We start from the raw sequence: 17012 nt of genomic DNA, 5'->3' as shown, positions 1-17012 counted from the left end.
TTTTCAAACTAATATCTTACCTTAGGCCTTGCATCTCCATCACACCCCAAACACCAAACACCACCTCTCCACCTGAAGGTATTTTCCACTTTTCCAAAGCCATCTTCCAAAAAACCCCAAATTGCATTACGAATTCCCCCAAATTTTATGCACTCCTCTTTCCAGGAGAAGAGGAGGGTGGAAAATATTCATTTGTTGGGATGGAAACTGAGAAATCCTTACACAGGGGAGTAGATTACACTACACTCCTGTCACACCTTCCACATGAGGATACTTCAGTAATCTTCAGGGGAAGGTCACTGGTAAGGGTCTAAAAGCTGTACAAAAAGAGGATTTTGGCTGCAGAAAGTTTTAAACACTTTAAATAAGTCCCATTGAAGGAGGCCTCGTATGTTCAAACTTCCAGATGGGCTGTAGGGTTTTGGTGGTTTGGGATCTTGGACCTCAAAGCGCACAAAGGAGATCTGTCAGGCTTCAGATGAACCACAAGGGCAAATTTAATCTGCTTAGAAATGTGCAGCTGACTTGATACAGATTTTCTGGTGCACAGATCAAAGGCAGCGCTGCACGCTGGGCTGGCCTGAGTCCCCATGTGTGAAAGAGATGGGGAAAATGAGCAAAAGTAAAGAAACTGTGAATGGGGCTTCAGTATGGGATGGACGCCCTGCATTTGGTGGAGATCCTGCCTGTTGGCTGGGAGAAGGGAGAGGGGAATGCAGGAATTCTGGTGCTGTCCTGTTTCAGACAAACCCCCAAAACTCCTCCAACTGCTGGCCTGAGTGGTTTGCTGCCAGCTTCTTTCACCTCCTTGGAGAAAATTCATTCTTTTAGCCTTCTGGGGGAAATGGGTAGGCAGAAATTATTCCAGACTGGAGAGGATGGCTTTTGTATTCACAGCATTGATATGGCATTTAGAGTACAGAACAGTTCAGAGGGATGGGGGTTTGTGTGGCTCTCTGAGGTTGCTGTTGAAATGGAAAAAGGAAAATAAAGCTGTTTTTGAGGGTTCTGATGTGCTGCAGAGCTCCTGGCACACAGGGGTCCCAGCCAGAGCTCTGAGCTTCCATCAGCTCCCTCCTGGTCCCAGAGGGGACAGACAAAACTTTGTGCCTTCCTGGGCCAAGGAATAAAACAGCAGAGTTTGTGGGAGAGTTTAAGTGGCAGAACAGTTCCCAGAGCAAGGATTTGAAGCTGCCTTGTTTCTGTGGGCTGTCATAAACCAGGACTCTGCAGCCTTCCCCAGACAGGGCTGTGACAGCAATCAATAACTAGAAAAATGAAGCCAATTGTTGGCAGCAGGATTTAATATCTCTTTGATATGGGGCTTTATTTTATTTCTGTGCCTGGCTGTCACCTGCTGAGACAAGATCTGCGAGGAGAGGAGCAAAATCCAATTTTTGTGGCACTTCCACAGCATTAGCAAGTTTGTTTTGCACCATGAGATGAGGTTGTGCAGCCCACAGAATAACTGCTGAGTCCTCTCTTTGTCCCCCCATCCCCAAATTCCTGAATTCCTCTGAAAGGTTAAATATAGCTCTGCTTTGACCTGGAAAACAAGATATGTCCAAGGGATTTTTGAGGATTAACTTTTCCAAGGTGCATTATTTAACTCATTACTCCAGTGCTCAGCTGAACTGTCAGATTTGGGCTCTGTTGTGATACTTGGGATAATCTCCAATTCGACACAACAGATTCAGACAGAAATGAGGCAGTGCCCAGCACAGAGGCTGAGTGGGCAGAGTGAGCAAAACTGGTGCTCAGAGTGCCCTGGCACTGAGCAGGGACAGGCAGGGCTTTGCTGGACTGAGCTTTGGGATGTGGGCCAGCAGCCAAGTGGAGGAGCCAAATCCTTGGCACACTTGGCTTGCAGTGCTGGGAGATGACCATTAAGGCTGTTTATTCTGAGGTTTCTAAACTTTGTGCTACAGGTTTTTGGGGTTTTTTTTTTTGCTGTAATTTTGCATTCAGCCCTCACATGAAATGTCATGGCAGGAAAAGGTTCCAGGTTCCTTCCTTAGAGCACAGCTCTGCTGCCTGCAGCACACTGGGAGCTCTTCTGTGGCACAAGAGAGACACAGGACAAGCAAACAAACACTTACACTGCTGCTGGAAGTACGGGACTTATTCCCCTGACTAGCTTTAAATATGGGTTTTAACCTTAAAACAAGTATTATTTCCTATATTAATTAATAATTTAAAATTATTAATTAATGCCTCAGGTCCTCATTGTCTTGACAACAGCTTCACCTGGAATTCACAAAGGAGATAAACACATATTTTAGCATTTTGTTTGCAAACTCTTCCCTTCTCCCTCCAGGAAAATGTGTGTTCAGTAAATACCTCTGATGACACGAGCACGTTTTATTGTTTGAGTTAAATGAATGTCATTGACTTAATTAGTTACACATTTCCCTAGCAGGAAATGGGAAGCCATTAGAACTGCTGCATTAAAATACCCCTCAGCTACTGCTCCTCTGCAGATGATTCCAGTTTGGCTCATCTGCATTTCCCTGGCAGTGAGTTCAGCAGAGATGCTGCAGGAGCAGCCCAGGAAGAATTTCATCAGAGAGAAGTGATGTTTGCAGGGCCCCTGTCCTGCCCTGTGTGCCCACATCTGGAGCAAGAGCTCTGCACGCTCCCCTCCTCACCCTCCCCTTGAATAAATAATAAATAAATAAATAAAATTTAAAATAAATAATAAAAATAAATAAATAGTACATAAATAATAAATAAAAAACGCAGAGAAGTGATATTTGCAGGTCCCCTGTCCTGCCCTGTGTGCCCACATCTGGAGCAAGAGCTCTGCACGCTCCCCTCCTCACCCTCCCCTTGAATAAATAAAAAATAAATAAATAAATAAAATAAAAAATAAATAGTACATAAATAATAAAAAAATACAGAGAAGTGATGTTTGCAGGGCCCCTGTCCTGCCTGCCCTATGTGCCCACATCTGGAGCAAGAGCTCTGCACCCTCTCCTCCTCACCCTCCCCTTGAATAAATAATAAATAAATAGATAAAATTAAAAATAAAGAATAAAAATAAATAAATAAATAAATAGTACATAAATAATAAATTAAAAATACAGAGAAGTGATGTTTGCAGGTCCCCTGTCCTGCCCTGTGTGCCCACAGCTGGAGCAAGAGCTCTGCACACTCCCCTCCTCACCCTCCCCTTGAATAAATAATAAACAAACAAATAAATAAACAAATAAATAAATAATATAAATAAATAGTACATAAATAATAAATAAAAAATACAAAGAAGTCATGTTTGCAGGTCCCCTGTCCTGCCCTGTGTGCCCACAGCTGGAGCAAGAGCTCTGCACCCTCCCCTCCTCACCCTCCCCTTGAATAATAAATAATAAACAAGTAAATAAATAAATAAATAAATAAAATTAAAGATAAATAATATAAATAAATAAATAAATAAATAAATAAATAAATAAATAGTACATTAATAATAAATAAAAAATGCAGAGAAGTGATGTTTGCAGGTCCCCTGACCTGCCCTGTGTGCCCACAGCTGGAGCAAGAGCTCTGCACCCTCACCCTCCTCATTCTCACCTTGAATAAATAATAAATAAATTAAAAAAAATAAAAATAAATAATAAAAATAAATAAATAAATAAATCATACATAAATAATAAATAAATAATCCCTTGGTCAGCTGTGCTGGCTGTGTCCCTGCCCTGTGCCCCACCACTCTCCTCACTGCCAGGGTGGCTGGAGGAGCAGAATTGGCCTTGGCTTTAAGCTCAGCTTAACCAAAACATCCCTGAATCATCAACAGCTTCCAGCACAAATCCAGACCACACCCCATGAGGCTGAACTCTGTCCCAGCCCAAAGCAGCACACCCCTGACTCCAGAATGAAAACCACACACCTGGACACACCTGTGCAACTTCAGCCCTCTGGTGTCACCTGCCACCTACAGCTCAAAAATAACATCCTTTCCCTTCCCAGCACTGTCTCCATGATCAGAGCAGGCACAGGAAGGCTCTGAGAGGGTGAGTGACAAAAGGGTTTCAGTGTGCTGGAGCTCCCAGCAATCTGCTCCCAGGATAGTGAGGAAAATGTACTGCTCATCTCAGTTCAGGGCCACTCTGAAATGAGCTGAGCCACTTAATTAATGAATATATTTAAAACAAGGAGTGGAGGGATAAAAATCACTGAGAGGAGCAATTATTTTGACAGATGCTGCAAGTAGGGTCCTGTAATTCCTCCCAGAAGGATTGTGCAGAGCTAATTGCAGTGCAGTGATTCCACAGGCAGGCTCCTCTGGGGGACTCCTTTGCTTTGGGGGGAATTGTTCCTTCACTGGGGCTTCATCCAGGGCTCCTGAGACCTCATCAAAAGCTGAAAACTGTTCTTTTATAAGATAATACAGAAAATGGGTGAGAGCAACCACTGCAGTTTGGATTAGAGCTGAAAAAGGGTCTTGGCACTCTGGCTTTGAGCTCCTGGTTGTGTTGTTGTTGAACACATGAAAAACACATCCAGACAGGCACAAACACGGCCTGAACCATCCCTGGGACCCCTTCCTGAGGTCATGGTGTGACAAATGGCCAAGGGCAAGGGCTTGTGAACCTTTTAGTCAAAGGTGGGCACTGAAATTCTTTACCTCTGCCCCTGCAAACTGAGAGCAGCACATCTGGAGAGCCAAACTCCTCCTCAAAACGTTTATCTGTGATTTATGTCACCTCGAGCTTTTAATCCTCCTCAGAAGTCAAAACACAGAGTTTTCCCTTTCTTCCAGAGTGCCCTAGGTAGTCACACAAAGTTCAGGACAAACCCTGACTCCCTGAGATCCCCACTGTAAACTCAAAACCTGGTCTGCTTTGTGCAAGTGTAAATCTCAAAGTTGTGGAGTCTTACAAGTCAGAGCTCAAACTTTCTTAAGCAATTTGCCATTTGAGGATGAATACAGAGAGAAGTGCTCATTTCCAGTGAGGTCTGATTGTGTTTGGAAATTAAATCTATTTACACAAGCTCTTTGCAGCTTAACAGCCGTGGGTAAAGCTCCTGTAACCCCACATGGCATTATCAGTTCTGTTTGAGAAGGTACTGAAGGCTGAAAACTCACATTTTCTAATTTCAGAGATTTGTTTGCTTTCTTTTTTGATAGCATCCTCTCTCTTCTGACGCTCCATTTCTTCCATTTCCAGTGTGGAATGGCTCTTCCATTACTCCAGGACTATCAAATATTGCAAAAGATGAATTACATGGAAATAGATGTGTGGTGCTTTGTTAATGCTACTCAGCAGCAGCAATCCAAAAAGCATTATAAAGTCTCTAAAAGCCACTCAGAAAAAGAGATAACATTCATTTAATTTATTTTAGTGATGCTGTTAGTGTCATCCTCAAATGTCACACAGCATTTTCCCTTCCTTTAAAGGCAATTGAGGATCTGACTGCAATTCTGGTACCCATTCTGCCACAACTGTTGATTTAACTTGAAAGTGTGAGTGTTTTTATGGCACAGAAAATGTCACAACAGAAACATCCAGAGCTGAAGGATCTGAGAGCACAGCATGGCACTGCAAACTGGAACTGGGTGGGGGTCAGACCCACTCTAGAATCACACAATGCTGAGACATTCAAGGGTGGTTTTGACATTTTTAAAGAATTCAGCTGTCCCAGTTGAAATAAAGAGCTTTTTAAGCTGAGATACTGCAGTGTTCATGCACATGATGATTTTTTGGTGGGAGGAAGAAGATGGAGAGTCTTTGCTGGCTGAACACACTCGTCCATGGAATGAGTTGTGGAATATCTGGATGAGTAAACTGAGATCAGGGAGAGCCTCTGCTCTGAAAGGTGAATTGGCAGTGGAGTGGGGAAGGGCCCTGAGCAGCCCCTGGGGCACAGCTCAGCTCTCCAGGCTGTGTTCCTCTCCTGATCCACACCAGCTCAGGGCTTTGCTATGCCTCTCCCATTCCCCTGACACACCCTGACTGAGATTTGTCCCTGCACACAGAAACTGCAGAGAATGGCACAGATGAAAGGCAAAGGGCTATTTTATATTTCTATGGCATTCTCTCTAAGTGCATACCCTGATACTGATGTATTTTTACCACCTGGGAGCAGAAAACACTGCACAGAGTCCTGTAAACTCCAGCTGGGTGTGTGAACAGCTTAGGACAAAGAACTTTCTCCCAGAAATCTCCCCTAGGTTAAAAGAAACATCCTTCAGTGGTAACCTGAAGAAGTACAGCCACAGTACTAACACAACATCATTAAAAACTACTTAGGATGAATTTCCAGAGCAGCCCTTTCCCACAGAGCAGCCCCAGCTGAAATGAAAGGACTGTGCTGCTTTGTGCCCTGATGTTCCACAGCTGAGAGCTTCGAGCCCCTTCACCTTCAAATCCTTCTTCAGAGACACAAAGTCAGTACAAATGTAAAAGGAATTACTGAACAGGTTTGTAATTAGCACTGCAGGTTAAGGGCACACACACTCTTCAGCTGCTGATGTAAACAAGCACTGCTTGATATTTAAAGCATTTCCAGAAAAAAAATCATGGTGTGCTCTAAGCAGGGGAAGAGCTCTTCAGAAAGAGCTTACATAAAATAAAGTATTTATTTATTAATTGTCAGACACCTGCTGGTGGGAGGTGTTGATTTGCAGCATCCCCAGTGACAGAGACTGAATTATTTCCTTTTTCATCCACAATTAACCTTACAGATTGAACAGGAAGGTACCTAGCACAAAAGTGCTGCTGAAAGCCAGGGGTAAAGCCCAGCCAGAAAAGTCTCCTTTCATTGCAGTGCTCCTGTGAGCAAAGAGGGAAATCAGGAAACCAAATCTGAGCCTGCCCTGTTCGCCTGACACGTCAGGTGAGTGGTCACAAATGGGAAATTCAGTTTATAGCAACAGGAAGGGATTTGTTAACACACACTGCAGTTTTAAAAGTTTTAGCAGCTTGGAGGAGAGGGGAATAAAAAGAAGTGGAAGATATGCTGCTGTAGAAGCAGAGCATTTAGAGGCAAAGTGTGCAAATAAACAAATTCTTGTAGACACTGCCCTCATGCTGCCTTTTAATTGAACTACATAGATCAAGGAGTGCCACGGGGAAGGGAAAAACAAACCAGAGAGGAATTTAAATGAGCTTTAGGGAGGAATTAGGAAAGTCACCACCAAGCCAGGCCCCAGCTGTAAACACCACAGATCCATGAGAGGGGATTTTTCCTCTGGATTTTCACATCTCAGCCATTCCAGGCAGACCCTCCAGTCCTTGCTGCTGTGCTGGGGGGGTTGTTGTGGGTCCCTCCTGCCTGAGCCCCAGTGCTGCCACATCTCTGTGTGTGGGTAACCCTCACCTGCAGCTCCAGCCAGCCCTCCCCAGGCTCCTGCACCAACCCCTGAGTGCTCCTTGTTTGCCACTGATAATCCTTCCAGACCCAAACACACACTCTTGAAACACTCTGGCTTCAAAGGGGGCTGTGGGCCCCCAGGAAAAAAAAAAATCATTTGGTCACAGGCAGGCACTTGTCAGGATTTGACTCATGATGAATGACCTAAAACCCAAATAAACCTCTTTACTTGCCCAGTGCCATGAGGCCTGAGATTTAATTGGAGATCCCAGATGTTACCAGATAATATATAATTACAATGATCATCTTCTGATTAGACCAGAACCCAAAAAGCAACACTTGAGTGCCACTGAAGTCAGTGGGAGCTCTGCCAGCAGCTCCAAGCTGGCAGGATTTCACCCAACATTTCTCTCACAGCAGATTTAATTAGTGGTCAGTAATGAGGCACTCTTAAAATTCTCCACATCTGGGGAAAGAGAAACATGATTAGATTAGAGTGTACAGTTATAATTCACAAATAGGATTGTTAGAACTAGTTTTCTTCTGCTTTTTTTCTCCTTCTTTGCCAGGAATAACACAATTAAACTCAGCGTCCCCAGACATGAGTGGGTGAGGGATGACTGGAGTGAGGTGCTGGTGAGGAAAGCTCCTGACATGGGGGCCTGATTTAGGGGTCCCATTTCAGATTAGAGGCAATCCTGATTAACTCACACATGGTATTTCAGAGAAGGTTTGCAAATGAAGCACAAATCACTCCAGAACACGACATCAGATGGAAAACAAACCAGGAGGAAATGAGGCAAAAAGGGAAGCACCTCTTGGAGCAGGTTAATGCACAGGAGTGTGCTCAGTGTGTCCCAGCACTTCCTGGGCTGAGCCCTGATGTGTATTTGTGAGCTGTATATTCATTTATCACAGCTCTGAGTTCCCACTGCATTCACTGGGCCAGGCAGAGCTCTCCCCTGAGCAGCTCCAGGCATTACAAACTGAATTTTCTGTCCCTGAGCTGCTGAAAATGCACAAACACACACCCAGAGGAGCTTTCCATGGGAGATCCAGCAGTGGCTGTTCCAGGAAAAGGATTCTGGTGAGAATCCAGGAATGTCCAAGGGCTGGGGGTGGATAAATGACAGCAGAGTGGGGAGGCATGGCTGGTTTGAAAATTGCTCATGAGAGAAGCTCAGCAAAAAAGTTGCACACATGGGGTGATGAAAAGAAGTTCAGAGATGTGGCTGTAATTTTTCTATTTCTTGGGAAAAATGCCCCTCAAACAGAACAAGTTTGTTCATATTTGAGAATTCCATAGGAAGCTGTTTCTTTGATTTTCTAGGCAAAACTTTTCTTGGCCATCTCAAACTCCTCCAATATTCCAAGTCAGGAAAGAACAAAGCCTGGAAGCTGGGCTCGACAAAATGCTGTGACATAAACCCCAAGCCAGACCTGAGCTGCAATAATGGCTGGAAATATGGATTTTATTTCCATCTGCTTCCCTGAGTAAGTGCTCCCTGGTTTCCATTAACATTTGGAAGAAATCATCCTGACTCCAGCCTGGTGAGGAGGGGAAGGCAGTGGCTGTAACGTGGATTATGGGATCACTGTCAGGATTGAGCTGCCCAGAGAACCTTCACTTTCACCAAGGGTTTCCATTTGTGCATGCAGATGACTGGACAGCATGGTTACAGCTATGTTATTATCTCCAGGGCTTTTTTCTCTTTGCCTTCCCAGAGGATTACTCCTTTTGCTTGGAATAACAAGCAATAAAAGTGAGCAGGCTGTAAAACCCAATGATCTGGATGGAATTACCTCCAACCTGCTCCAAAGAGCAGATGTCCAGGATCCTGGCCAGACCGTGGCCAGGAGTTTGCTGCAGTCCCAGGAAGGACAGACACAGATTTCCACACTCACAGGGTGAAGGAGGATGACTGCAGATGTGACTTTCCTTGGCTCAAATCCACATTTTAATGTTGTTCTGCCCTTCAAGCCTCCTTTGAGTGGAAAGGTGGGATTTGTTTCACTACACAGCCTGGAAATATTGAGTTTCTGAGCTGCCTTTGCTCAGTTAGCACCACAGTGAGCTATCACATTCAGCAGAACTGTGAGATCAAATGACATAAATAGTCTGGAGCCTTCACACTGCCCTGGAGGGATCCCATTTTCATCCTCATCAAGGTACAACTGTGCATATCTACCAATGTCACCTCCACAGGGAAAAAATCAACCTTGCACTTTACACAGGAGCTGAGGTGCTGAAGAAAACTTTTGCCACTGTTGGCTCCCACAAAATTTACTTGAATCCATTATTGGCATCAGCTGGAATCTCATAAAAGCTCAGAACAGTGGTTGACTTTGCATAAGCCTTTCCCTGCTTAGGAATTACCTATCAAGAGCAAGTTTGCAATGAATAGATTTGTCTCACTTCTCCAAAATGCTCGTGGAAATGTGTGACCTTCAGGAAACAAGGTGGTGCTTTGGGCTCCAAGCTGAGGAGCAAATGTTATTCAAATATTTCATGTTGCCACTGGAAAGAGGCACTCTGGTACAGAGCATTCCTGACTGCAGTGGGAAATTTGGGGATTCAATCACATCAAATCATTCAGGGCTAGCAGGAACAGACTTCTGAAACAGCTCCCCACCTACCCACAAAGTTTATTCCTGGATAAAGCAATATACATCCATAGAGCTGAAAGCATTCCCTGGGGGAATGCTGGATCTGTCACCTGGAGGTGTCACAGAGCTCACCCCGAGGATGCACACACCACTGCAGAGATTTGATAACATTTTATGAGAGAGCTGTGCTCTGTCGCTGCCTGGCCAGGCTGGGGCAGAGGAGCAGAGCAGTAAAAATTAAATGCTGCTGGGGTGCTGGCCTTTCCTCAGGCTCCAGGTCTGAGAACAAAGATGTTTCCCTCCAGCAGCAGGGCAGGGAGTCTGAAACTTGAACAATTGCTTCTTTTTTTTTTCCTCAGGACTTTTCATTCCAGTGTAAGAACTTGCCTCTCCTTCCAATTATTTTAACTCCTCAGAGAGCACTCACCTCTTCTAATGGAAGTGATGCCAGAACTCCTGGGAGCACCAGCTTGGCCCTAAAGAATATAAATCCTTCTCCCACTTTCTCTCTTAATCTCCACTAAATCCCCTTACATTATGCTGAATTAGATAACAGGGAAGGCATTAATATTTCCTCAGATAAGAAATAAGCTGCCCTCAGTTAAACAACCCCTATTATTTATATCCATGTGAGCAAGCAACAACCACCAATTAGAAATTGCTGGATTCCCTGGCTTTTTTCTTTGTTTTATTTATTTTTTAAAATTTATTTTTAAATATGGTGGCACCTTAAAAAAAAAACAAAAAACAAAACCACCAAACTTGTGAAGCTGGGGCCAGAAGTTATTAAAGTAATGGGAAAAGCCTGATGGAACAAAGCTGATCCAGAACATGGATTGAGGAATATTATGTAACTCTCAAATGTTTCCCAAAAGCAAGTGAATAGTGCCCTGAATCTGTGGGCATGACATCACCACCTCCTAAGAACTTAATTCCCACAGATCCATTGTATCTTGTGATTATTTACAGGGGAAGCACTGAGTGAGATTGTCTCCAAAGCACGAGCTGGGTGCAGCCATTAGGCTTAGGAAGTGCTGCTGCCTGTCAGGGCTTCAATATCTGGGTTTATGGGCTTCTCTTTTATTATCTGTGCTCCAAGATGTGGATCCACCCACGTCTGCATGGGAGAATTGGATTTTTTCAGCAACACTCCCCTCTCAGGAGAGAGTTTCTCAACCAAAGGGGGAAAGGATCTTGAAATATTTTGTTGGAGCCACAGATGGAAACATTAAGAACTTAATTAGGAAAGTGAATTTACTTGGCCTGAATGGTAACTCTGGATGACACAGCCTCAGGTAAAACAAAATTCACATGGCAATTCAGCAGGAGCAGTTGGTTAAAGAATTACCAAATGATCATGAATCTGCATTTCTGAGGGCCAGCTCTAATTTCTCAGCAGTTAACCTGATGGCCAGCTGAAAGCACAGTGCTCAGGTGATTCAACAGAATATTCATTCACCATCAGTAAATTCATAAACCAGGAGTTAGGAGGAAATTGTGGTACCTGTTGGAATGAGCAGGATCTGGGCAAACTACCTGTAATCATTTCTTTGATGGATGAGACTTTCCCCTTTGGCAGACAGCACACCTTGTAATTCTTCTGAATGTGCTAATTATTTTAAATTGTTTGTTCTGTCATTGTCTCAGCAAATGAAGGGAAAGGGGTTGTCAGGAACACATACCTTTGGTTATCCAAACTGCTTGTTTAGCCTCAAAAAGTGCTTATTTTTCCTCTCCCTGAACAGAAATCTGTTCTTCTGCTGCAATATTTGCTAAGCATTTTCTTGCAAAACAGAACAATTCTGAAAATAGGAATAAAGAGGAATTATTAACAAGAAAAGCAATGGTTTCCCATACAGATGTTTGCACACTGTTATTTCTGTGGGGATTACAGTGGGGAGTCCTCTCTTTATTCTAAAATAAACCTGTGAATTGCATCCACCACTCTCAGTCCATCCCACGTATCCAGATTCCCTTAATTTGCACAACCTGGATGAAAATCCAGCTGCAAAGACTTCACAGCAGCAGGGAGATCACCTTAATCATTCACACCTCCAGCGTTTGAGCCACACAAATCTCTGCAGGTCTGGCTGTGAGCTCAGCTCAGCTCCAAGCACCAGAGGGGCAGGGGAAGGTGTCTCTGCCCTCTCCCCTCCCAAATTCCCCCTGGCCATGAATCCCTGCAGGTTTTTGTGTGCTCAAGTGAAGAAATAGCCTGACAGACTGCTGCCCGTGTCTAATCCTGCAAATCAGCACCAATAATCACCTTAGCCCTGCAGCAGATCTATTTTTGATGAGTGCCACCCCCCAGCTGACTTTGGGCTCCCAGTTCCAGATGTGAGGCCATTGGCTGCTGGCTAATGCTGGACTTTCACTGGCACTCTGTAATCCCTCGGGATTATTCACTGAGATGCTTCCCTCTTCTTTTTACATAACCAAGGGGACCTTTCTTCTTTAGCACCAGAACGGAGTGGTTTCTAAATTCAGGCCACAAAAGCTGTTCTCTGAACTGGCCCTCTGTCCACTGATATTTATCCTTTTATAAATACAATATACTGAACTTGGATAAATAGGCTCCTCATTCTAGAGCTTCCAGCTTTTCAGTTATTGTTACGATCAAATCTCAAATAATAATATATTTCTTTTTTTCACCAGATTCAATTTTTCCCTGGGGGAAAAATAAAACCCACCTTTTACTCATAGCCCAAACCTTATATAACTCTTCAGGATATGATTCATACTACAACTGCATTTTGGAAGACACACACACAGACATTGATGTTGTCTGCCAGCATCTCAATTCTCTTTGAAACACATAAACTCTCACTGCCTTCCTTTGGCTGCAGGAAGAAATCTGTCAATGTTTTTAAAGTTCAGTGTGAAATACCTCCCTTGCCACGAGAACTGAGTGGGAAGATTTTTCCTGTTCCCTGAAGAGCTGTAAGATTTTGGAAGTGTTTCATGTTGTGCACCAGGACAATCCGTCAACACTTTGAAACTCTTCGAGGAAGAGAAATTCAAATTTCTTGATTCCATTCCTGAATTTGAAAACGTTTTGCTCCTGTGTGAAGCATCTCATTTTTGAGATGGAGATACCTGAAGTATGGAAATGAAAACATGATCACTTTCTAAAAACCCACCAATTTTCTTATTCTGATAACTGCTTAAAATATAATTTTAAAATTCCTTTAAAAATTTGTCATTTATTAAAGGAAAAATCCGATTAATTGCAAGTAAGAATTTCTCAGGGTGACTATTTCTGTAGGGATCAGTAGGTTTGTGCACTCAGGTATCTGGATTAGAGTGTCCAAATTAAAATGGAGTATTGAGAGAGAATTCCTAGACCTTGGTGTGGTGTTACCAGGGCAGGAGCAGTGCAGGGCAGCTGGCTGATATGAAATATTAAATATTTCTCATGGTTTAATCAAGGGAAATGCAGCTACATTGTTTTATTTTAAAGAATTTTGAAGTTTATAGAGACAAAAGTTGTCTTGATTTTGACTGCAATGTTTTTGGCTCATCCTGATACTCTTTAAAATCCCAATCCAAAGAAAATGGGATCTTTGTTTTACAACCATTCTAGAAGAAAACATCTTAAAACACCCACTCAGTGGATGGTCAGAGGTGTAAACTTGGGGGTTTGAAACTGGAGCATTAATGAAATATGAGTGTGTTTGACTCCTGGAACTGCAAACAAAAGCATTTCTGTGATTTCTTGACTAAACTTGACTATACCTTCCCATTACAAATTCCTGCCAATCACAAATTCCTGCCCATCACAAATTCCTGCCAATCACAAATTCCTGCTCATCACAAATTCCAGCCCATCAAAAATTCCTTCCCATCACAAATTCCTGCCCATTCTGTCCTGCCCATCACAATTTTTTTCCCATCACACATTCCTGCTCATCACAAATTCCTTCCTATCACAAATTCCTGCCCATTCTTCCTGCCCAGTGTCCCTGCAGTGACCCTCCTGTTGTTGCTGCCAGCCCCAGAGAAGAGCCTGACCCTGCCCTGCCCCTCCAGAATTGCTGTGAAAGCTTCAGAGCTCAACCCACAGCAGCTGGAGCACATGGACAGAGAGGGACTGCAAAAAAATGCGTTTCCAAGGAAACCAGACAATCCAAAAAATGTCATATCACTTGATGGAAATATTTAATTAAGAGATTTAACAACTTTCCCTAGATTTAATTTGGTATAAATAACATTCAAAAAAATATTGACTCTTTGAGTAGAATGAGCCCCTTTTATCCCCATTTTTAAAACTGCATCACAGATAATTCCTAGGATTTGGGCAAAAATACAGCAAAAGTTGCTGGAGGTGGACCCTTGATGTCTTGACCTTCCAGACCAACACTCCATCTGTTTAGATAATAAATTTAAATATATTATTTATATATAAATTCTGTGGTTCAGTTTAAGGGTTCAGGTTTTGCCATTGTTTTAATGACTGCTGGGAGTTTCAGATTTGTGGCCTGGATGCACCAGGCACCACAAAGCTAAATCCAGTTAAACTGCTCTCTGGGCTTTGATCATTGACTTGTGACAGAGTTGGAGTTTTTAGGTGGATTTTTTTTTATTTTTAAAGAAAACTCATTTGGTTAATTTTAAAAAGCCAAGCAAAGCATTTTCCCGTGATTTGCATTCCATGTTATTTGACCAAATGCTGGAATAAACAATTAGGAGAAGCAGCAAGGGGTGAGAGAGTGCAGGCAGTCCCTGCTTGGGAAGGGCTGGAACCACCTAGAAGCTGAGAGGAGCTGTCTGAAGCACCCATCACACACAGCATCCTCTGCTGCTGCAGCACCATCCCTAATGGACGAGCTGCTGCATTGCCATAACGTGATTTAAAATGAGAAAGAACCATAAACATCTGCTCCATCAGCGCCCAGCTTGGCTTTGCTGAACTGCTGGGTGTGCTGCAATGCAGGAGCCACCATCTGCTGCGGAGCTCTTGCCCTTTCCATCTCCTGTGCTCTTGCCAACCACCTCCAAAACCCAAGAAATTCCCTGGAATGGCTGGGAGGTGGAGCAGAGCTCAATGGAAGCTGTCCCATGGTGGCACCCAAGAATTCCTCACAACCTCCCACCTAAATTAATGAATGTTCCCACTTCCAAAACCCAAGAAATTCCCTGGAATGACTGAGAGATGGAGCAGAGCTCAGTGGGAGCTGTCCCATGGTGACACCCAAGAATCCCTCACAGCCTCCCACCCACTCCCACCTAAATTAATGAATATTCCCACCTCCAAAACCCAAGAAGTTCCCTGGAATGACTGAGAGATGGAGCAGAGCTGTCCCGTGGTGGCACCCAGGAGTCACTCTCAGCCTCCCACCACTCCCACCTAAATAAATCAATGTTCTTGGAGAGGCTCTGCTTGTGGAGCCAGCCCACAAACCTCTGTGCCATTGGACACATCTCCCCTTCCAAAGGATGTGGTGATGTGGGTCAGGCTGAGAAGGAGCTGATGCATTCACTGAGATAAAGGGGAAGAGAAAATCTCACTGGGAATCCCTACTGGGAACAGGAAGAAACACAGCCCCAGTTGTGGAGATATTGGTGTGTTTATGTCAGCTTGCATGAGAGAGGAACTGTAAGAGATCTATCAGCTTTTCCTGGCTGCTTCTGGCTATCCTGTTATAAATATAATGGCTTTGGAGAATGGATAATATTTCCTGACCTTCCCAGTCAGGAATATTTCCTGACCAACCCCAAAACTCATGGGTGAGAGCAGCAAAGAGCAACACACACCAGTTTCAGGGCTGTCTGGCCAAAGATTTCCCCCAGTATTTTGGTTCAGCCACAAACATTCATTCTGGATCCTGATATTTTCTTTTATCATCAACTTTTGTCAGTAATAGACTTCAGAATATAATTGGGGCATCCTATTGTAAAAAAAGAAAACCAACCAAGAGGCAATCCTTGGCTAGTGGGCTTTTAAACCCCCCCTGTTACCTATGTACTGAATTAAAAATAAAACATTTGCATGATGGAAATAGAAAGGAATTGTTTGCTTGTCTTTTCTGTTTGGCTCCCATAGATTGGCTGGCTGCAGAATATCATTATTTTTCAGTCTCCCCCCAATATTTCACTCTCACAGACCTAAGGGCCTTAGGATTTCAGCAGCCACTTCTCATACACTCATTTCAGCCTTAAAATCTCTCTGTTAAGTCAATGTACATAATCCAGTGACAGATTGGGCTCTTGCTGTGGAGACAGAAGAAATAATCAAGTGCAGGGCAGAAAATCCCAGACACCCATCTGACTTTACTGCCAGGGAAAGCAGAGAGTCCTTAAATTACAGAGAACATGTCAACAAACAGCAATAATGCAGGGAAATACAGCCCAGAATGGCCTGATCCCTGTGCCAACACTGGGCTTGGCTTGCCCAGTCTCCCAGATTTGTGGCCAGAGAGTGAGAAAATGCAGAGCTGGCACCAGTTGTGCAGAGGTTTTTGGGGTAGCAGAGATGTGTTTCCCCTCTGTTTCTGTGGTCCCACTGTAGCTCAGTGGGATCAGTGGGCAAAGGAAAACTTTTCCCTTCTAATTTTTCAGAGATTCTGTTTAAAGCAGCCTGGTTCCAGCTCCCTGAGCTCTGTGCTGGAAGGGCTGCAGTGCCTTCACACCCAAATCCTCCTCCCCACCAAGGGAGTCATGGAGGTGGAACTGGAACTCTGCTCCATGAGATGGAACTCTGCTCCATGAGATGGAACTCTGCTCCTTGGAGGTGGAACTCTGCTCCATGGAGGTGGAACTCTGCTCCATGGAGATAGAACTCCCTTCCATGGAGATGGAACTCTGCTCCATGGAGATGGAACTCTGCTCCCTGGAGATGGAACTCTGCTCCATGAGATGAACTCTGCTCCATGAGATGGAACTCTGCTCCATGAGATGGAACTCTGCTTCATGGAGGTGGAACTCTGCTCCATAGAGATGGAACTCTGCTCCATGAGGTGGAACTCTGCTCCATGAGATGGAACTCTGCTCCATGAGATGGAACTCTGCTTCATGGAGGTGGAACTCTGCTCCATAGAGATGGAACTCTGCTCCATGAGGTGGAACTCTGCTCCATGAGATGGAACTCTGCTCCA

The 17012-nt window shown here is 43.9% G+C and overlaps 1 protein-coding gene across 2 annotated transcripts in view; it reads right to left on the bottom strand.

The window, feature by feature from the left end:
* WFDC1 (WAP four-disulfide core domain 1) overlaps positions 1–17012 on the bottom strand; it is an 86306-nt gene that overhangs the window by 39124 nt on the left and 30170 nt on the right. The window contains exon 1 of one of the 2 annotated variants that reach the window (XM_033069928.1): positions 11601–11667. The exons of the other annotated variant lie outside the window; for it this stretch is intronic. The gene's annotated coding sequence lies outside the window, so the exon portion shown is untranslated. Of the gene's footprint in view, positions 1–11600; positions 11668–17012 lie in introns of those variants that run through there. 2 annotated transcript variants of the gene reach the window in all.

Source organism: Catharus ustulatus, chromosome 11 (genome assembly GCF_009819885.2).
Source record: "Catharus ustulatus isolate bCatUst1 chromosome 11, bCatUst1.pri.v2, whole genome shotgun sequence".
Classification (NCBI taxonomy): domain Eukaryota; kingdom Metazoa; phylum Chordata; class Aves; order Passeriformes; family Turdidae; genus Catharus; species Catharus ustulatus.
Note: the sequence above shows the minus strand (reverse complement) of the source record. Positions and strands in the feature narration are given on the sequence as shown.